This window comes from Dromaius novaehollandiae, chromosome 1 (assembly GCF_036370855.1).
Source record: "Dromaius novaehollandiae isolate bDroNov1 chromosome 1, bDroNov1.hap1, whole genome shotgun sequence".
NCBI lineage: Eukaryota > Metazoa > Chordata > Aves > Casuariiformes > Dromaiidae > Dromaius > Dromaius novaehollandiae.
In genome coordinates, this window is record NC_088098.1 from 24,442,751 (window position 1) to 24,464,902 (window position 22,152).

Genomic DNA, 22,152 nt, shown 5'->3' on the forward strand with positions numbered 1-22,152 from the left:
ACAATACTTCCTAAAATAAATGAAAAATGTAAAATTCCAGAGTAAGTCTGGAATTCTAACTGTAACTAATAAGGAATAAAAAGTAAATGGCTTAAAACCAGCATATGTCTGTGTTGCAGGTCCTTGCCTCTGTGGTGGAAGACACAAGGGAGCGGACTTCTGCTGCAGCAAATGCGGCCGAGGGCATCTGGCAGCGCAGCCCGGGCTGCGAGGTGGCCCAATGGGCTGGGTGGTCTCAGCCCTCATAAACCCTCAGCATAATCAGTTCATACGCCCAGGTTTCTCCCAGTCATGGACAACTGTTTAAAATGAGCATCATTTGAAGCAAACCAGAAACCTTAAAACTGTACTTAATAATTAGCTATAACTCTTCTGCATGGATTCAGGGTGGTCCAACTGTGGGGAACCTGCAGGCAAAATGCCTGTTTTGGGTCTCGCGGCAGCAGCTCTCCCCCCTCACGGGGGTTTGGCTGCGGCTCCTGGGGTCACAGCCCACCTTGGGGACCCCGGAGCGAGCGGCAGGAGTGTCACAGCTGCTTGGCAGGAGGGTCATAGCTGCTCTGCTTTCTGGGCACCTGCCTGTACGCGCCTGCACAGAGCCTGTCAGAGCCTTTTGGGTAGCGAGTGTAATCATCCTGCCCTTTGGCTCTTGCCCAGGGGCCACCAGTTGGGCTACTCTTCTCTCTATGAAGAGGATCTAAAGAACTTAAGGGATTCTCTTCAGTCACAACCAAAGCTACGACTGCAATTATTTTATAAAATAAACTATACCTTTGGCAAATTTTGTATCCTTATGCTGAAAGAACATCTGTCTAAAGTCAAAAACTTTCTGTGTGGGAAGTGAACAACGTATATTGCATAAAAATATCAGAAGTTATTTACTTATTGCCCAAATCTCTCTTGGTAACTGTGCAGCCTCAATTAAAGGAGTGTGCTTGTAGAAGTGTAGCTGAGTGGCCCCTATGCCTCATCATCAACTCCAAAGCAATGCTATTTTGAAAAAAATAAAAAAAGACCCATATCCTGTCCAAAAAATAAACTCTGTAGGTAACTTGCCATGTTACCATTTTGGATTACAAAAAAAAAAATACTCAGCCAACACACAGGGGAAGGCTTAATTCCAGCAAACACACACACAAACAGGAAATCTCTCCTCAGTCAGAAGGTATTTTTCCTTCATACAATGGGGTTCAAAGATGTGTCATCATATAGTTTAAAACAATTGCTAAGTAACATTACCATGCCAATAGCTTAGGAGTATCCCGAGCTTAGAGAGTTCAGAGCCTGTTACAACTTGCAAGGGAGGCATACAAATACAAACAAATGCTGTCTTAGGCCAGGGCAGAGTTTTTAATCAATAAGCTTGTCAAGCTAAGGGGGAGGGAATCAATTTTCAGAAGGCAAATGGTAACAACTGTAGATTTAATCAAATTGCATCTGCAATCCCTTACTATTCTCAGTATTTTTGAAAGAAAGTAGCTCCATGGCAAAGAATGAATTTCAATAAATGTCACATATTTAGTTACATTTCTTATTTTTAAAATTTATCAAGCTAGGTCACTGATCCTTAGCAGAAATGATACCAGTCCATGTCAAAAAGATTCTAATACTGTTTAGTTGGATAAACATCAAAATGAAGGAGCTATGGTAGAGAAAAGCAACTTACACAGAAATTGTTATTCTTCTGTGACTATGGGAAAAAATATGCCAATGCGACCCTTAAAACAGAGGTTAAAGCTGCAACATACATAATAAAATGGATAGCTATCAAATACCATGGTGATGGCCATGGTGTGAACACTTGAGCAAAATGAAAATCTTCTGAAAGCATTAGGCGATTTCCCTTTCATGTGTGTTTGCAATGGAATTTATCACGAATTCAAACAAGATCCCTTCCATTACCTTCCATACAAAAGCCATAGTTTGTGTTAATTTTCTTGGGACAAGCAGAAGAGACTATCTTTATTCCTACTGGCTGTAGGAATAAAAAAAAAACCCCATTTTGTTTAAGTATTTTGAGCTTACACACCTCAGCATTACAAAAACTGTTCTGTTATTGACACCTTCTTGAAAAATGAAATGTTTCCAGGCATTGATGTCCCTGGAGACTGGGTTGCCAGGGGTGAGAGGCAGTGGAGAGGGCTCTCAAGGCCGCCCACCACCTCCCCATTTCACTACGAGCAGCCAATGTTGCACATGCGTTGCCGCGCATGTCTGCGTGTTACGCACACCGCTTCTCCTTCCTGGCTCCTCTGGCCATGCCGTCGCCACACCGGGCTATGTAACCATCAGCTTCATCTCCAGCTCTGTTTTCATCTCTGGTATTTGGTGCAGGCAACAGCAACTAATTCAAGAAAGGCCCATTTGAGCCAAGGGGACTCGGTCACCAGGCAGTCACATCAAGTGACTGAAAAAGATCACAGTGCAACTAAAAAGTCTCAGATCTATCAAAAAGCAGACACCTGAAAATGCCAGTCTACTCGGTAACACTGTTTCCTTCAAAGGAGTTACAGCCCAGAACAATTTGGTCTGATAACTTCATCTTTTCTTTATTTTTTTCATGTTTAAAACTGGAGCAAAAAATACTTTATCTTTGTGTACAACATAATAGCTTTCCTGAAGGCAAATAGCTTGGCAATTTGCTAGATTTGTTAATGCTAGAGGAAACAAGTTAGCACACATACCATGTGTTTGAATGCCTTTGGAAATTAGATTGAAACACTGATTTGATTTCCTAAAAGGTATCTTAAAGAAGGCAAGGTTAGAGATTTTGAGAGTAATGAGAATTTGTGTGACTTCAAACAGCTCTACATAAAACAGACCTGATATTCTGGGGGGAAAAAGGTCACCTAATTATTCGTTTCCTGAAGGCCCTGTCTTTCCCCTGGGTGAGGAAACTGATTTAAAAATGGCTTCTGCTAACATGCTTGCACCAGTTGCTATGTATGAGATATAGATTTGTTAAAACCTTTGCCAAGAAAAATACAACATTTTTACAAGGTCAGAGCAGCAAAAACCCTCCTGGCTTGGCCATGCAGGGAGGGATGGGCAAACCAGGCAGAGGGGATGCTGTTTGGGGGTCCGCCATGGAGCCATGGTCCCATCTCCTTGCTGATGGCTCAGTCCACGGGACCACGCAGAAGCCAACGTGGCAAGCACATCTGTGGTGAGTTACACAGATTTACTTACTGGCTACAAACTCTGTGTGGGAGGCAATCACAGGCTGTGGCCGCTGCAGACAAGATGCACTGGTCGATGGCTCCGCTGATGGTAACAGGCTGCGAAACATGAAATTGTATTGGTGGCTCAAAGGCCAGCCAGAGAGGTAATAACGGGGAGGTGGGGGTGGGAGACATGGTCACCAGGGTTTCACAGGAGAAGGAGGCCAAGAAAGTGTGGGTGCAAGCCAAAAACTCACATAGGTTTGAAGTGTCACCCTGCAAGCCATTCCTTCTCTGTGGCACCAAATAGATCTTGTAACTCAGGTCTGAGGTCCTTGAACTCCTTTCTGGGGTTTTATGTTCCTGTCCAGGTAGTTTCAGAGAATACCATTCAGCTACTCTATCACTTGCTCATTTGACAATAATGGTGTGTGTTTCTGTAGCGCTGAGAGAGCCTGAGCAGGCATTGCGGAAACACATATGAAGATGTAGTCCCTTTCCCAATTTTCTCTCTGAAGTGAGGACAGCCTGGCACATCAGCACCTTGAAGGAATCGCGGTACAAAACAGAACATCCAGAGGTCTGGGGCTCCCACTGCTACAGCTTAGGCCCTCTGGCTACCCCAGCGCAGCATGTTGCCGTCATCGGGTTCCCTTTGCGGCTGTGAAGGCAAGAGTGCTGCTGCTGCACTGCAGCCAGCTGTGTGAGCTATTCTCCCCAGTCCTATAAGCCAGATTTGGGAGTCAGCAGGCTCCGACTTTCTCCTCTGAATTTAAAAATACAGAGCAGGCACTTGCAGATCACAGAAGAATGAGACCAGGTGGGTTGGCCCCTTCCATTGCATTGGACCAGCAGGAGGGGGCTACAGGTCAGCAGCCAAGAAACCAAAAAGCTGTAAGTGCAGGAGAATCAGTATGGGGAAGGAAGGCATTTGTGGGAGGAAAGTATTTGCCACTCAGTTCTGCAGCTGTGAGCTGTTCAGCGAACCTCTGCTGAGTTTTGGGTTTCTGGCTGGCTTGCCCTGAATTAGTGTGCCTCCCATCCATCTATATAGGCTGCACTGCCATCTGCCCTGAGCTAACAACACCTCCACGAAACAGTCCCCAGCTGCAACATGTGCAATTTTGTTTACAGATAAAGAACTGCTATGCAGTGGTTGTCCTAGGGAGAAAGAAAATACCCTATAGAATAATAAAGACAGACAATTCATTTCCTCCTCATCAACAAGGAAAAGAAAGTGACTCTATTTTCTGAAAATAGAGAGATGAATGTTTTACAAAATATTCCTTTTTTTTTTCCAAATGATACAGTTTGTGTTAGAAGACAGTTGGAAAAGAATCATAAATTGCTGAAGAAGGATTAGGGCACACAAAGAACAAGTGATACAGTCATTCTCCCTCTAAGTTAGCTTTCAATATGCAGCTCCTGCCAAAGGCTAGCTTTTTGCTCTCACAGTGTATAGTCTGTAAACATTTAACCAGCTCTTAGAGAAACATGTGAGACACTTTATCGTGCCTGATTATGAATCTCAACCTCTCAGATCTCAAAAAAATCAAACTATCCTATTTTTGCTGGTGGACAATGCAAGAAGTACCTTTTGGATGAAAGCAAATGAACTACCACCCATAGCAAAGGTTTTTTGGAAAAAAAACATGCATGGCAGCTTGAATAACCTCCTGCAGGCTGCAAACGCACAGGTCGTTAAACATTACTGTCACTCAATTATTAATCCCTATTTTAGGATGGATGTATGAAACTTATATTTCTAAGGAGTATATTTAATATTTATAAAGCCAAAGACCGTCTATTTTAATGCTGACACGGAAACACTGGTGGAATGCCCCTATAGGGTGGAAATCATTCATCATTTTAAGCAAATTCTGCTTTTTAAAATGAAAAAAGGCAACGTGATTGCAAGAAGGACTGTGAATGCTGAAGAGTCACAAAGTACAAAATCCAGAAGTTGGAGAAGCTTAAGAGCCGGCACCCAACCCCCGCCGGCGCTGGCCAGCCTCAGCCCCAGCGGCGAGCCCAGCCGCGGAGCCGCCCTGTCCGAGTCGGAGCCTCCCAGCCGCGGGCGCGCAGCCTCGGCGCGGGCGGCGCGCCGGGTCCGCGGGCGGCTCTGCCGCGCCACCGCCGCGCGCTGCCTTCCGCCACGCAGCCCTCAGCGCCCGCGGGGCGGGCAGGAGCGCAGGGGCCGCGTCTGCAGCCCGCGCTGCCGCGGCGGGGCGCCGGCCGCGGTCGAGAGCAGCCCCGCGCGGAGCCCGCGCTGCCCGCGGAGACCCCGCTGCCCGCGGAGACCCCGCTGCCCGCGGAGACCCCGCTGCCGGGCGAGCGCGGGGGCAGCGGCTTTGCGGGCGGCCCCGACCCGGCCACCTCGCCGCTCACCTGCCTCGCCGGCCCCGCGAGCGCGTTGCTGCGCGCCCCGCCGCCGCGGTGCCGCCCGGCGCGGAGGCTGCCTGCGCCGCGGGGGGAGCACAGCAGCGGCGGCTGCGCACCCCTCCGGCGCCGCCGCCGCGCTCCCGCAAAGTTGGCGGGCGCGGTGCAGCACTCGGCCCCCTCCCCTTCCCCCGGCAGAGCCACTCCTGACTCGCCCGGAGCCCCCGGCCGCCCCCAGCCCCGCGGGGCGCCGGCCCTCACCGGCGGCTGGCGCGGCGCTGGGGGCGGCGGGCGGTGCGGGCTGCGTCCGGCATCGCCGCCCCGGGGGCGAGCGCTGCACCCGGCGGGCTCCGCTCCCGCGGTCCCGGCGCAGGCACCGGCCCAGCACAGACCGGCCCGGCCCGGCCCGGCCGCCCTGCGCACCTAGGCGACCCGCGGCTGCCGGGGCACCGACCCACCGCCCCGCTCCCGGCCCCCGGGCATCGGCGCCCGGCCGCGGCTGCCGTCCCTACCTGGAGCGGCGGGTCCGGCCGCGGGGCTGGGCGCCCCGTGCGCGGAGCGGGGGCGGCGGCGGGGGCAGGGGCCTCCCGGCCGGCACCTGGGCTGGCGGGGCGGCACTGCGAGCCCTTCCCACCGGCGGCTCCGCCGCGCTGGTGGCGGCTCCCAGCGGTAAATCAGCCGGTCCCCGCGGCTCCCTCCGGCGCGGTCCTGACCTGCCTGTGACTCACCACATCACAGGAGCCCGGGCGTGCGGCGGAGGGAAGGAGGGAGGGGGCGCCTCCCTCCCTCCCTCCTTCCTTTCTTCCGTCCCTCCCGGCCGGGTGCCGGCTGCCCCGGCCGGGCTCGCCCAGCCGGAGGCCGGGGATGGCTGCTGCTCCCCGGAGGGGCAGAGCCGCCCCACGGCCCCCCGACGGCTCCTGCCCGGCGCAGCCGCCTGCTCCAGCCGCTGACGGGGCGCTCCCAGGCCCCCGGAGCAGGGGCGTGAGGGCGCAGCCTCTCTCTGCCCCCGGCCGCCGGGCACGGCTGGGCGCCCGGGCTTGAGCGGCGTTAAAATCTTACCCGAGAGGGCAGGTCAGTGGGAGGACTTTGGCACCTCCAGGCTCGCCCCTGGACGCGGTGAGATGTATAGCGGAGGATGAGTTCAGTCCATATTGCCTGGGTCACCTTGTTAAAGCGCAAGCTGTACTCTGAGCATCTTTCCACATGTAACTGAATTGAAACCACCTCACTTCATACAGACGGTCAAATAGCTATCCACTGATAGTGGCACTTAGGTGTTTCCTATGGGGCACAAGACAGCAAGCACTAGGGGCCTCTCCCTCGCAAGTGTCCTAGGTGCTGGGAAACTGAGGCACAGAGCAAGGTCAGGCACCCAGGGGAAGCTTGGTCAGAGACTGACAGTCTCGGTGCCATGGTCTGAACCAGAAGACCCATCTCTGTGGTAATGAGTTTCAGCAGCTACTGATTTAAACCAGATTTCAAGTGAAAGGCTCCATAGTGCAATAGAAGCTATTGGAGAATCTATTTTCCCAGTGCGTGCTTCCTTTTTTGGCCCCAGTTCTGCTCCCCTTAATCGTACCATTTGAACTGATGAGTGTTTTGCATGAGTGAAGTAAGAAGAACTGTAAGAAACATTGCCCAGTTTCGTGATTAACCATGGGAAAAATGTCAGACCTTACATCAAAACATTTTGAAAGGAAAATTAAATAAAGTATTGTATGTATTTGTTTTAGGCCTGGGATGTCACTGTGATGTGTGTATAGACAAAGCTGTACATCAGAACAAAATGCTTTTAAAAAGGAGTTAGCCAACCTTCCACTAATCTGCATCAGCAGCACTTTCACAATTTGTTTATCTGTCTCTCTTTCCTATGGGCTTTTTGGCACTAGTAATAAGGACATCTAACCTAGCTGGAAAATAATTCTCTGCAAAAACAATGTGTAATTGAGGCAGTGTGTAACCTTCTATGTGTTTAACTTGTGAAATCCTTACTCTGCAGTATTTTTTACTTACAAAAAATGGGAAAAAAAAGACACTTCTTTTCAATAAGAAAAGGCTACAGGACAGGCTATACTGATTGCCTCCTCATATGATACGTATGAGCAACACACTAAGCACACTAAACCTTGCACAAACTTCTCTCCTGTTCCTCAAAAGATGAAACTGCTAAAATATAAGTAGCAATACAAATGTTCTGGCTGATCTGGTATCATCTGTTTGAAGTCACTGAAAATCTGTCCATTTATTTCAATGACCTTTACTTCAATTAATACTCAGTAGTACTTGGGAAAGGAAGATGGAGAGGTAGAACAGATGGTACCACCCCTTAGAGAGAAAAACATGGCTCCAGTAAGACTGTCCTGCTCACCGTGCTCCTCCTCGTGATCAGTTGTTAGTGTGGGGACACGGCTGCACCAGACTGGAAGAATCTTTCTTACCACTTTTCAAAGGAAATGACAAAGAAAAAAGATTTCAGTCCAGTGTTCATCCCCTTAAGGACAGTCCCACATGCTATCTGCTCTTACTCTGCTCTTCAACTCCTGATGCACCTGCTTGGGCTGAATAGCCAGCAGCAGAGCTGTTATCAATGGAGTAGTCTGTGCTATTCTAAAGCTAACAAATGGATTGTCACTAACATAAAAAGGAGAAACAGATGTTTCCTTTCCATTTTGACCATGCCGATGCCATGTTATTTTAGGTTAGCTGTATGAGACAAGTACAGCGCAGCAGGGCTTTAGTAATCCTCTGATACTCATTTCACTGCTCTTGCAGTGCCATGTGCGCCCCATAAACAACTTCAGAGGTCTGAAGCACCTTTAAGGTGTGGGGAAATGGTGAAGCAGCCCCTCTGCTACCTTTCCATCCACCAAGCTTTTCTTGTAACTTTTCCTCACTTCTGTCTCCTGTCCAAAATGAGCTGGTAGTCTGCACTTTGTTAAGAAGGCTGGCGTAAATATGACAGTGTGGCGCATTTTAGAAAGCTGACGGCACTGGAAAAACAATTCAAAAGGGCAAAGGAGAATCTGTTGGAGCGATCTTCTCCTACTCAATGGGAGAACTGGAATGCCCTGCAGAGAGTACGGGGCATGTGCTTCGCAGCCTGGACCTGTTTCAAGATAGGCAGTAACACAATCACGTCTCTGGGAATACAGACATATAGTTGGGAAAATGAATTGCAAGACTATTTTGAAGTTGATCTTTCAAATGTAAAAAAGAGAAATGAACACATAACCATCAGTATTTCTGCGCATTACTACTGGTGTATCTACAACACACTAAGGGATACAGTTCAGCCATACCGGTTTGATTATGAGAGATTTTCACAGCCTAAGGAATTATTTATCCTAACTACAGGTAGCAAAGCTAGGTCTTAAAAACCAGACTAACTAAGGTGTCCAGCTTCTATTTATTTTCAGTAAGGAGAAGGTATTTGAATATCTCTGTGAATCTGGATCTAAGCACCTTTTTGAACCTGCAGAATCAGAAATGCATGTACTATGCATTTCTGTGGCATCGCACTATACTATATGGTACTATAGCCATGTCGTGCCATCAATGGATCTGATTTTGTCCTCTCCTACAGTCATTCACACCTTTGGAAGAGAATACAAGACACCACTCTCATGGTGAGACTCTAGAGACTTCTGACTTAGCTCACAAGTAAATGAATTTCACAAGGAACAAGACAGTGGAGATGAGACTCACAGTCCTGAATTAATTTAATGCTTAAGAAAATGGGAGACAAAGATCTCTAGACCTGAGCTCAGTGCTGGCAGGTATTATGCAAGCTCCCTCCACTTCTGCAGCAGTGCACTTCAATCCAGACTGACAGCAGTTCCCTTCTGAGCCTCCCTGGAGGTGGTGTGCAAAAAAAGAGTAGATGATGCCACCCAACCCAGCTGTCTTACAAACTAGTGATTCAGAGGTAAAGAATCAGTGCAACAGCCTGCTGGCGTAATATATAACATTAATTTCTACAGGTCTTTGTTTACAGGAAGGCAGCCCGGCTGCAAAATGCCAGGGGCAGTTCAAGGAAGGGGTTGTGCCTGAACCCATCACCATGTTATTATTTTGTCCTTTCAAGTTGCTCTGCTTCAATCTATCTCGCCTCTGTCTCTCCTGAGCTCAAAAATCACCCACTGGGCAAGGATAGATGTCGACTAGTGTTGATTGGCGCATTGGGCTGTAGGGAAAGCATAACTGTGACTGTTATTCTCTCTCTGCAAACCAGGCAAAATACCACAGCTGAGACTTAGAACTGTAGGCTCCAAGGAACTACATTTGGTTGTTACTGCACTTTTTGGCTATTTATTAATTATGTAGGCATTTATTAACTAAGCTCTTAGATTCCGAAAGCTAAATAGGTACTTTATGCTTGTTTGTAAGAGGGTAAACAATGGCACTAGAAGAAATTTCTGCTCGTAGCTGAAGATTGCAAAAGTCCCTTGCAAAGCCAGAAATAGAAGTGCCCAGTTAGAAGTCCTTATCTCTAACCAGTGAGCTACTCTGGGCAGTTCTCCATTTGTATGGAAACACCAGTTCGAAACAAAGATCGTAACTAGGACATGTTTCCACTAATTGCACTGCATAGCACAGGTGATTTCTATATTTACTGACTGAGCAAAGGGAAGTCCTTTGTTAAGTCGATGGCATTTTTCTCCTTATCTGTCTTTCTGGTTCTAATGCGGTAACTGAACACGACAACCGAGTTCAGAATCTGGGGGAACGGTGTAGGCATCAATTAACTGGACTGCTTGGGAAGGGAGGAACATGTGGATGTGCTTAGGCACATCTGAAGTCTGGCCTGCAGTGGGTCTGTGCCCTCTGCTGTGCCACCCTAGCACTGCTGTGACCTCATGCGATGCTGCTACAGCAAGTTCCAGGAGAAAAATAACCACCCAAAAGCACAAAGGATTAGTTTTCAGACAGATCAGCCTTTAAATCCATCTGCCATGCCGTAACATGAGTGCTAGTGCCTGCAAAGCACAGGGTCAGAGACGGAGGAGGAGGGTGGGCCTGCAGCAGCCGCGATTCCTGTTAGTTTGACCGGCAGAGAAACCTCACCCCTTGGAAAGGAGCAGGGGAACCGGGAGGAGGTGGTGTGGATCGCAGCGCTGCTCCCCACCTCAGCCTTGCCTCCCTTCCTAATGGTATTGAAATACGTTAAATCCCTTGATGAGTATCTCTGGACATGCAGAACCAAGAAATTATTTAACAGATGAAAAACTGTATGGTCTTTATGATTTTATGTTCATATCCCTGTTTACGTACACCCATGTATATGGATACAACTGCAGTAGCCCTCAGTGCATTCACTGGTCTCAAATAACAGAAGCAATAGCTTTTAAGCAAATATTGTGGAGGACTTTTCTAGTTCATTGTGTAATACTACAAAGAAGCACACCAGCAAAACCCAAAACTAGTATCACATATGTGCCACTTCGTATAACTGGAAACAAACACCATGATACTTCAAAGTAAGATATTTATAAAGTGAGGAATTTGCTATATATTATATATTCACTGGTGTTTTACATTCATTTCATTTGCCTTAAAATGGTCTGACGGCTATTACAGTTTCTTGACATATTTTTCAGTACATTTTAAATGCATTTTCCCCCTTATTTTAACTACAAGCATATTGTATTTGTCTTGCACGAAAATTTCTCTGATTGCGATACTTCCAGGTATCATAATGCTTTGCAGGATTATCTTTAGACCAACTGTTAGAAAGTTTCCAGAAGTCTTTTTTCAGTCTGATGCCTGTGGTTCACGGTGCAGCCTTTTTTCCCTTCAGTGTGCTATTTGTGTTTACAGAGGTCATAGCAGACAGATCATTCCCCAGGTTGGAAATCGAAAATCTGCCTACTTAAAAGTGCAGGGACAAATCCTGCCTCCAGCTACACGGGCACACGGTGAGCAGAGGAAGGGTGTGATTGTACCAACACATACGGGAGCATGTGTGAGCAAACACAGCCCTAATTCAGCAGGGCACTGGAGTACATGCCTACTTCTGAAGGACATAAGCTTCACCTGAGATAATTGTATGCAGAAAGCTATGCACATGCCTAAGCTCTGGGATGCAGAGTGCCATGGGCAAATGCCGCCTGGTTTCTGGGATCGTGTTAATAGTTACCGCAGCTCTGCAGTGTGTCATTTGCACAACTATTAACTTTGGGGAATTCCTTTAGGTTTAAAGTGGACCTGTCACCTTCAGATGTCTCCTTTATCTGAAAGCATCTCAGAGTGCTACTGCCTAAGGTAATCCTGCCATAAGCAGTACCTCAGAGAAGTGAAACTGAGAGTTGAGGAGGGAAAAGAAGCTCCCAAACTTTATTTCTGTTTGCTTATTTCTTGCCTTTTTAACACTTTGCCTATTATCAGATTAACTGGACAATTTTTCCCCCTAATATTCTCCCAACGTGCGTGAGAGATAAAAGAACTTCAAAACTAGAAAATATAATTGTAAAAGCTCCACAAATGCCAAGGGATACAGGAAAAAGTAGACCCTGTATCTACCTATGTTTCATTTGTTTAACGTCGACCAGGCTTCAAGTCAAAAGAAAGGCAAGGCATTAGAGAGAGGGTGTGGTCATGAAATTAATCGCATACACAAATGTTTGCAGTTTTGGAGGCTTACTTTCTACCTGCCCTTAACAACCAAAATGGAGACCTTTGGCAAAACCTCAGGCTGATTTGATTTATAGTGAAAATTTGTCTGGCATGCTCAGTCTTGGGGGACTGTATCTAGGTTTCATCATCATCTTTTTGCCATCTCTAGGGGCTTACACAGAATTCTTTGTTAGTTTGTAAAATCTGGTCTTTACATACATATGACTATATCCGATAAATGTCTTCTACATGGCTATGTAGAAGAAGAACAGAGTTCTAAAAATGTTTTTTCACTTGATGCCATTAATATGAGCTATTTTCCAGCTGTCATTCAGAATGTGTTACCTTTTACGCACAATACTATGTTAATACATTTTGAAAGATAAAGAAATGTATTCACTTACAAAGCCAATTTTTCGTAAGTCAAAGCTGGATTTGATTCATTATCATTAAGGAATCTGAATTTTTGAGTTAACTTTAGAGTAACATCGTTTTTCTATAATGATGTAAGTATATGATATTTGCCCAAAACTGAATTTCATAAGGTTTAGGATACAGCCCAGCTCATAAGAATCTTGATAGGAAATTATTTCTTTCAATAACTTTCATAATTTATTAGAAACATGTGCTGATTATGTGTCTAATACTACTGAGAATTAAGTCAATGTTAAAAATCTATTATCTTAAATTAAGCAGGAGCACACCCATATTGTATAGCCAGGAAATATTTATGCCCTTAACAATATACCTATGCCCATAGAAATCTATTTCTTCACATTAAAAAATGCAGTGTCCTTGTACTGTTATTAAATTTTTACCTGTTATAGTCCATCAGGAGCTAGTAACACTGCTGCATAGCGTCCAGAGAGAAGGCAAATTTAACAAACTAGCAGGGCTCAGGTGAGCTTAAAGTTTAACTTTGTGTTTGGGAACACTTTCAATCAAAAGAAACTAAGAGTTTCTAGGTAATACTGAGCCAAACCAAAAGTGATTACTCCAGCATTGCAATTTTATGTTTCACTTTCCTGTTTCTGGTATCAAGAAGTTTTTTTACACATTGTCTGGAGGCAAAGATCAAAGTTAAAATGTGAGGTTTTTAAGATGTCTTCCTGATTTTGGTTGCTTTGGATTTAATTTTGCCTTTAATAAGAAACAAAAGCACTACACCAAGAATGAGACTAAGAGGGCAGCGGGGGAAAAAGGAACATCAGGACAAAACCCATCCAGCTCAGGAGATGTAGCTATATATAATGAGTACATCAGAAGTGAGGGACTGGAAAGTAATGTGTGTTTTTAAATTAAAGTGAGGTACTTGCGCTGCCTTCCTACATGGTCTACCTGTGCAGTGTGGCTCAGGAAGGCCAGTGGAGTGTGCGTGGTGCGCAGTTGTTTCACACAACACACAGCTGCAGGTATGTGCCAGATCCTCATAGATATGGTGACTATGTCTGCCCTCAGTTTAGCAGGGGTGTTTTTAATAGCATGCTCATTATACAGAAATATTTTCATTTGACAGACAATTTAAATGATCCTATAAAAGCTGCAATTACCATCAGGACAAATCCAGCTCTGATTGACTCCCACATTAACTCCCAAAGTTTGACTCCCAAGTAAGAGACAAGAAAGATTTTACCCCTTCTTTCTTACTTATGCCCTCCTCCCTTATATCTGTCTCTCTTGTTAATATACTGAAGAACACCTCAGAATCTGCTGTCTTTATCTTCCCCAAAAGCTACTGTCAAGACTGGAAGTGCTATTATCTTCATTTTACTGATGCGGGACTGAGGAACAGAGAAAACCACTGTTTTCTCTAAGGTAAGACAGGAAAGAAGCCTCTAGAGAAGCTGAGGGAGAAAAGTAGGTCTAATATAGAATTATTTTTCCAGAGGTCCCCAAATCCTAAAGGAAACACTTTTTGGTGCCTAAATAGGTCAGGGAGATAAGCCCCATGTGAAAATAAACATAAAAAGACTGCTTGAAAATTGGGCTCTTGAGTTCTGAAGCTACTTCTGAAAATATTTCCTTTTGCCAATGTTTTATTATTAATGTATACATTAGCGGCCCGTGTGTGTAGCCAGCTGCTCACATAACTGCCTGTGAAAAGCAGAGATTTTTGTATGCAAACATTTCTTGCAAAACAGGGAAGAAATCAGATTTACTTGGCTTACCTGCCTCCGTGACTCTGGCCACCAGATGCAGCTGGGTCACCTCAGTCATCTCAGCCAAGTCAGCCTGTCCGCTCAGCTGCCGCTCGAAGCATCGAAGTCACCTCAGCCTGGCACCTCAGCTCGCAGAGAAATAAACCATCGATTCTGTGAAACCCTCAGAAGTTGCACTGAAAGTAACTCATAAAAATTCTCCTCAGTTTAGATGTTTTGAATTTTCACTGAAAGCACAAGCTTAGATCTTTTAAATCTTAAAGGCGTTAAAGGCGTTATTACTGCTTTTCTCAGAGCTAAAAAGTATTGCAAATGTTTTGTTGGTATGTGCTAGCGCTCTTTAATGATGATAATGACATACTAATTATTAACGCTATTTATCTCAGAAAACTGCAAAGAGTCTCATCTCACACATCCTATCAGCATTAATCAGGGAAGAGGCCTAATCCCAGTGCAAACATGTCAGGGTGAATGGCTGGGGTGGAGGTGCGGCTGGACATGAAAAGGAAAGGCTGCTTCCCGTCTCCACCGCCCTCTGGCCAACATGCGCTGACCCTGCGAGGAGCGGCTCCCCCGAGTGCTGTGCGTTAGCCTCCGCTCCCCAGCCTCTCCTGGTGCCATTCGGCATTCGGTCACCTGAGCAAGAGCCGCCTCACTTGACTCCAAGAACATACTGAGATGCCTAGGCTGGGAATCTTATCAGCCTCACTTCCTTTTGTAGGACATGGCAGGGCAGGGAAAAACATCTGAGAATGTAATTCAGTTCATCTAAAATCACCTTATTTTTCTTCATTTACTACATACAAAATATCAGGCAGCTAATGCATCTAATCTGGGTATCCCAGTTCAGAACTGGTAGTCAGATGAGAAGAAACCAGCCCGTTTGCCTGTACACTAGGAGGGATGCACCTAGGCAAGTGCAAGAGATGGAAGTTTCAAAACCAATAATTTAGAGCAAGTCTCACTGGAAATAACTCCTGCAAAGTTTCTTTATCTCCAGTGATTTCCTAGGGATTTTGAAGCAGTTCGGTTTTTTTCAGAGGAAAAAGCAGACAAAACCCATAGACATATGAAAAACAAGCCTAATAGAGCACCTACATTCCTCCAATCTGGCTCAAGACTGCTGGCGTATTTTCTTGGCATGACAGGTCACTTTAGATCTCACTGTAGAGTTTTGTCTGTTGTTTAAGAATAAAAGTGCAAGGAAATATACAGGAGTAATTTCACCACTTCTGATTCTTCTCAGTTTGCAAGTTTTATCAAAGGCAGGGCTAGTGAAATATATGTGGACCTCCTTGAGAGACACTTGGATCTACTTCTACGACAGTAGATTTGGAGATAGCTCTTAAATCACCTCTAAGAGATAACAGAGATTCTGGCTTACGGATTATACTGTTTTGCTTTTGCTGTTCATATCCTGGTGGTTCCAATAACCTGATTAGTATTTACCTTTATGTGGAACAGATTACCATTTTTTGGTTAGAAAGCTTCCAGTAAAGGGCTTCCTAATTAAACCTTGATATTTTCTCACTGGCTTGAGTGTAAACTACACGCATCTGTAATTTTTCGATGGGAAGTAGTCTCCATGCCTTTTACAGAGATTCAGTGCTGGTTCTACCTGTCCTGCTGCTCCTGCCCAATTTAGAGCTAGAAGCCATTGCTTTGAATACATGTATGGATAAATTTGAAAGGCTACAGAGATCTTACTCAGACTGAATCTGCAACTCAGAGACGCACCAGGTATGCGCATCTAGAGACAGCTCTGAAGTGATGATGACCCTTATGTAGACTACTTAAGGGAGAGGCATGTGATGGTGGTGCTCCTTGTGCTTGCAACAAGAAACAGCTGAGAAAGCATTGAGGAAGGCTGAAAGCTGCATCTTAATCAGGTTTAACTTGAACTGCTGCTGAGGGGAGATGTTGACAGAAGAAAATCAAATGTTACTTTGGACAGAAGGGGTGGTATTCATCATTTTAGATGTCCTCATGTTTCTAGTACTGACTGGCAGTATTAATCACGTCTTCATACAATGTGAACTGAGCACTCAACTCACATGCAGAAGGTGCTTACATTTAGGTATCTTAATTACTGAGCCGAACTCTACCCAAGAAGTCTGGAATAGCAAGATAGCTGAGATGGTAGCTGAGCTTTTATTTGTGGGTGAGATTACTCCGAGAGAGGGAGCAGAGAAGGGGAATAAGAGGCAGATCCATGTGGAGAGCTGGAAGAAGAAAGAGGAGAAAGTCACACTGTGGAGTGGTCAAAAGAGGAGGAGGAGGAAGTAGAATCAGAGAAGCGAAACAAAAGTGCATTTTCCAGAAGAGGGTTGCAGCTACCATGGAGCCTAACTGGCCATTTTGAAAGTAGCTGAGAGGTCAAGATTGCTGAAGGTGCAATCACTGTCGGAGAATGGGCTAGGAAAATTGCAGTGCCAGCTTTGCTGAGGACAACTCCATTTGTGTATACATAGCCTCGCATCCCCGGCATTTATTGAAGGGTTGCTAGAATAAGCAAAGAAAGCTCACACTGCATGTACAGTAATTTGGAGTTGATATATTGTGTTTGAGTAAGATTGCTTTAATTAATCATCCTCCTGGGAGTCTGACAGATCCTGACAGATGTGATCTATGCAATTGCACTAATCTTTTCAACGTGATGGTGACTGTGCTTGGGCCACACAACTCAACCTTGGCACAAAGTCAACAATGGGAATGATGGCCACAACTCCAACCCCTGGGACAGAGAAAACCTCTGCCTGTGTGTTGCCCTTCAGTGGGTGCAGACAAAACGACAGCCAGGGAATTCAATGGAAACCGCTTGCTAAATTCTGCATGACCTTTTCCTTATTTACAGTAGGGATCTTGTATTTCCTTTTAACGCTTGGGAAGACTAGAATAGGACAACAGTATCTCTCACTTTTGATGTTCTTAGTAGTTCTGCATTCTTAAAATTTGAAGACATATAATGCAGATGGATTTTTCATGAACATTTTCATGGTCATATCTTGTATTCCACTTTCCCAGTAAGGATCTTTTCATGAAAGAGATCTGATATCAATTACTGTTGGCCAAACATTTAATAGGTTAGTTAAGTAACAGAGTCAGGGAGGAATAAGGCTTTTGAAATAAAACTGAAGTAGGGAGAAACTGCCACTTTTTTATTTTATTTTTACTACTTTAAATGAAAGTAGATTTTGGAGAAGAGCTGATTTCAGGATGATGAGTCAGAACTTCTGGGCAGTATATGATCATCTCTGAATTCAGCATCCTTCACAAGCCTTCTTAGACCTCCTCGTACTGAACAGACAGTAAGATGACAGATGCCTCAGAGAAGCATGGCTCCTCATCTTTACAAAACAATTTCTGCCTTTTCTTATAACAATACTTTTTCAGTCATTGTCAGACTTCAGGAATAAAGCAGATATCTCAGTGTTTCCTCATTTTTATTTTTAAATTGAGGTGATAAACATCATAAAGAAAGACTTCTAAATACTTTAAAAGGAAGTTGATGTTTCAGTTTGCAACATTAAGAAAGCCATGACACTGCCACCTCGTGGCTTCTAAGATAATACCGAGACCATATTTTACCATCATTATTTACATAGTGGCATAAACTTGTGTGGCATTTCATGCCCAAATAATAGCTTTTTTTCTTACCACAGAATTTTGCAATATAGTAGCCTTTTGGGCTTTTTTTTGGAAATATTTAGGCTTCTGATGGTATAGACAGACATCTTATTACGATTTATATAAGCAGCTGGACAAGTAAAGTTCCTGACACTTCCTTTCTGTTTGAGAGTTAGGGGGCATATTCGCATGAAAGCACTGCTTTTAAAAACAATATTAATTTGAACTTGTCACTTAGTTCTACTTAACCACTAGTGAAAGCTAATGGTATCTTGAGACCTAGAGATTCTCGCAAATTGTGTCTGGGATTAAATTTTTCTAAAAAGCTTTGAAGGCTACAGGAATATAAGGAACGAAGGTCTTGTTCATGTGTAATTGTTTATTGTAATGTAAACTGGATTTCCTAATTCACCCTTAAGAAAGCCTGGGGTATATGCACCAGGAATCCTTTCACCTATGGTATGTTGGTACATAAACAATGTGGACTGGGAAGTACATTATTCTGTTGGAGCAAATAAATCAAGAAACAGGGAGAAAACCAAACGAATCTGTCTGAAGGACTGGCACCATTCCTTCAGCACATCATCAGTGACTGCCTACTGAATCATGGTATGGGGAGGAAGAAAAAACCTGGCAACTTCAGGGCTCTCATCCTTTCTGAGTTTACCAGGAAGTACAGCAGGATGGCAAAATCCCTTAACTGTGGCGGTCAATATTTGGAGCAGAGCTTCTCATTAAATGTTGCTGCAGCTTGATGTGTAGCATTAATCTGTTGTGAGAGCAAACTATTAAAAACAGCTGTAACAAACCAGAGATATTAATATTTGTATAAAGACAGCTCACTCAGTTAGGGGATTGAGTAACAGCACTTCTTCATGTTTAAAAATCAGACATGAAGACAGTTGTGAAAGAAGGACTATTATGCTATATAAAGGCAAAGCAGAAATTAGGGGAAGCAGCTTAAAGCCCTTAAATAATGCCTGAAGACTGCTTTAGTACAAAATTATATGAGAAAACAGGCACCATCACTGACATGAACTGCATTATGGTTCATATTTAAGGCTAGACAGTGATTCATACTGTTTCACTAGACTCAGCATGCTGTAAAAGGCACTTGAAATAATTAACACTTAAAATTAAACTACTTAGATTTCACATCATCAAACATTTAACTTTCTGTAATTCCCTCTGCAGCTGTGATTTATTTGCATTTATTATTTTCTCTATTTACCCCTCAGTTGCTTTTTAAGTTGCTCATACTTCCTTCTTCTGTAAGTCTGAACACTGACTTATTGTTTTGTTTTTAGGTCTTGCATCTTACTCATACTCACATTTCTGCTGGCTAGTTAAAATAATGCATTGCATCAAATATGGCCCTCAACTTGCTGAAAGGAGTTTTCTGTTTATTTTAATCATTGCTTTAGCCTTACTTGGTATTCATAACATGCTTACTCATTACTGCAGTTTGATTGTTTAATATTGGCAGGAATATCACTAAGTATATTTTCCCCATTTCTCTCACAAAAAGTATTCATTTTATTTTGATTAGATTTAAGAAAGAACACATGTGAAGAGGAAGTCTCATTACACCTGAAAGCTTGAATCAAGAAATATAGATCAGTCCTCAGTATGACAAAATTAGTGAATTTGTGGAGACAAAAGACCAACAGATAACTTGAGAAAATGGATCTGGGAAGAATTAGAAAATTCAACAGTTTTGACAAAATGTACTTTTGAAGGTGAGGTTACACTGGAAAACTTCAGAAAGTAATCATAACTATAGCAATGAAGGAGAGAGCCAAAGGGAGTCACTGAGTACTTAAGTTTGTAAAAATTGCTGTATTGGGTCAGACCAAAAATCCAAAAGCTCATCAAATTTCTGGCAATCACCAACAGCATATCTCTGGGAAAGAAGCATAAGAGCAAGGCAAACAGTGACATTTTTCCCCAGCACACATGCCCAGTTTCCAGCAGTGTGTGGCTGGTGGATTTCCTGAGCCAGCTGTTGATTCCTCATGCTTTTGTCTGATTGTTCTTGATGGACATTTCTTCCACAGGTTTTTCTTATTGTTTTTGTACTGTTTTATACTTCTGGCCTTCACAGTATCCCATGTCAATGAGTTGTACTGTTCAACTAGAATCTGCATGAAAAAAAACCCATTCCTCCTGTCTGTTTTAATCCTTCTGCCTCCTAATTTCATTTAATCTCTTCTCATTCCCGCATTTTGAGAAATAATAATTTTGCCCTACATTTTTTCTGTGATGCTTAGAATTGTTTGTACTGCTTGTGTTTTCCTGTCACTGCCCCTTTTCTATGCTGGAGCATCTGAGTCAATTTAATCTTTTTTTTTTTCCTATGCTTAAAATCCTTGATCATCCTTGTCACCCTGTTCAAAATCTGTTCTAGTTCTACTATGTTTTATCTAATAGCAGTCCCAGAAGCCCACAAAAAAAAAAAAAAAATCTTTTCAGAACCAACAAACTTTCCCTAATATAACATGTTTCATATCTTGGGATTATACAGGTTTCTGTTACAATATGTTTTCATTTGAAAGTTAGCCCTAGAGATAGTCAGCCAGGTCTGAGAACACAAATTAATGCAAGCTGGGTGTGAACTGCATGCCCATATGTGCATAACTGTTTGTTCTTTGTACAATTTGTTGCATCTATCTGGTTGCACAATACCTAGCCCTTTGTGTTTTCTCAGTCAATTTGGGGAGAATCTGTTTATCCCTCCAGGGAAATCATGGGAAAGAAAGTACTGGCAGATATCAGCTTTCAACTGAGTTTGTCTGCATCCTGGCTGCAAAATACAAGGTTAAAACAGAATATGGGTCTAACTGTAGTCTGCAGAACTTACATATTCTCAGGGTACTTCCGATGTGGAAATGGGGGGGGGGGGGGGATTTTTTGTTTGTATGTGGAGAGCTGAATAAGAGCTTTGGTCTATTCTGCTGTGTCTTCACAAGGTATTTTGGTGAAGATTTTTACTAACTTTCTGAAAATTCTACTGTTATTACCCTTACTGTGCTTGCCATTTGTTGAAATAGTTATAGCAAGAAGATTGCCCAGAAAAGACTTGGATTAAAAGATGGAGTAAAGACAAAAGATGCTAGGCACTGTCTCTGTATAGAGCAGGATTCTCGGAAGAAGCCAAGTGCTTGAGTCTGACTCCTGTTGATTCCCACAGATGATGCTGAACTGACACAGGACCCCAGATTTTGTTGATGAGGTGTTTTTCATAGAGCTCATCACCTCAGAATTCAAAACATAAAGCTAAAGCTCTTGTAATTGCTGAAAATGAGATTCACCTCACCTAATTTTAGGAGTGTGAAAGCCTGACATGCAATATAAACTAGGCAAATCCCATCTGTAGTCAATGAAAAGAGGTGGATCCATCCTGAGACCAACCATTCTGTGTATTTTTGACTTCAGTTTTAGCATGCCCTCAGCAGCCAGACAGCAACAGTGGAGTGTGCTTTTAGAAAGACAGAATTGATGCTGGGTGAATCCCATCCTGAGAGCTAATACTGGACTGATATTCAAATGGAAAACAATTTTACTTATCAAGGGCCAAGACTACTTCAGTAAACAGGAAACCTAAGGGGAAATCTGACACATAATCTAGCCAGTCACATTATTCCCCTCGATGCAGCTGTAGTCTGGTCTTAACAGCACTCCTCAATCAAGTGCTGTCTGGGAACTGAATCATGCTCATAACTCAAAGTTATAACAAAAGGTACAACCCCAAAAGATGTAAATTCAAAAGATAAATCAGCAGTGGTTCTCAAAGAGCAGATATAAAACATGGTATATAGCTCTACTGTCTTGGAGCTTCAGCTTTATGTTGGTGTTTTTCAGAACCAGAACATATACTTATTTCCTGGATACCCCTTAGGCAGACGTATACACATGTGCCCTGGCATGGCTGCATACAGCAGCAGGATGAACTAACATTGGGGCAGCATCCCCAAAAGGGCTGAGCTCTTCACCTTCGTTACCTTCCCTTAGGGGCACACCTGACCTGCCAGCGTGAGAGTTTCGCCCGTGGCACTTAGCAGCTAAGTGGCTCTGCTGCAGGTCGAGACTACCGATAAAATGGTCTTCACGTGGCTGACTTCTGTGGAGGATGGTGGCTCTGGTCTAGAGGCCAGCTCCCAGTACTGCAAGATAGAAAGAGCAACACTTCACCTAAACTGAAGTAACTACTGTCA

The 22,152-nt window shown here is 44.1% G+C and overlaps 1 protein-coding gene and 1 long non-coding RNA gene across 11 annotated transcripts in view; both read right to left on the minus strand.

Annotated features, from left to right (window-relative positions):
• The window catches only part of MET (MET proto-oncogene, receptor tyrosine kinase), a 106,150-nt gene extending 85,384 nt beyond the window's left edge, over positions 1-20,766 (minus strand). For 2 of the 10 annotated variants that reach the window (XM_064507426.1, XM_064507403.1), the window contains exons 1-2: positions 6,053-6,254; positions 3,190-3,278 (exon numbers count right to left, since the gene is read on the minus strand). The gene's annotated coding sequence lies outside the window, so the exon portion shown is untranslated. The other 8 variants (XM_064507412.1, XM_064507397.1, XM_064507410.1 and 5 more) reach the window with 7 other exon arrangements.
• A 62-nt stretch (positions 20,767-20,828) lies between these two features.
• Positions 20,829-22,152, minus strand: part of LOC135327600 (uncharacterized) — a 30,173-nt gene continuing 28,849 nt past the window's right edge. The window contains exon 4 of the long non-coding RNA XR_010387948.1: positions 20,829-22,101. This is a non-coding gene — a long non-coding RNA (uncharacterized LOC135327600). The remainder of the gene's footprint in view (positions 22,102-22,152) is intronic.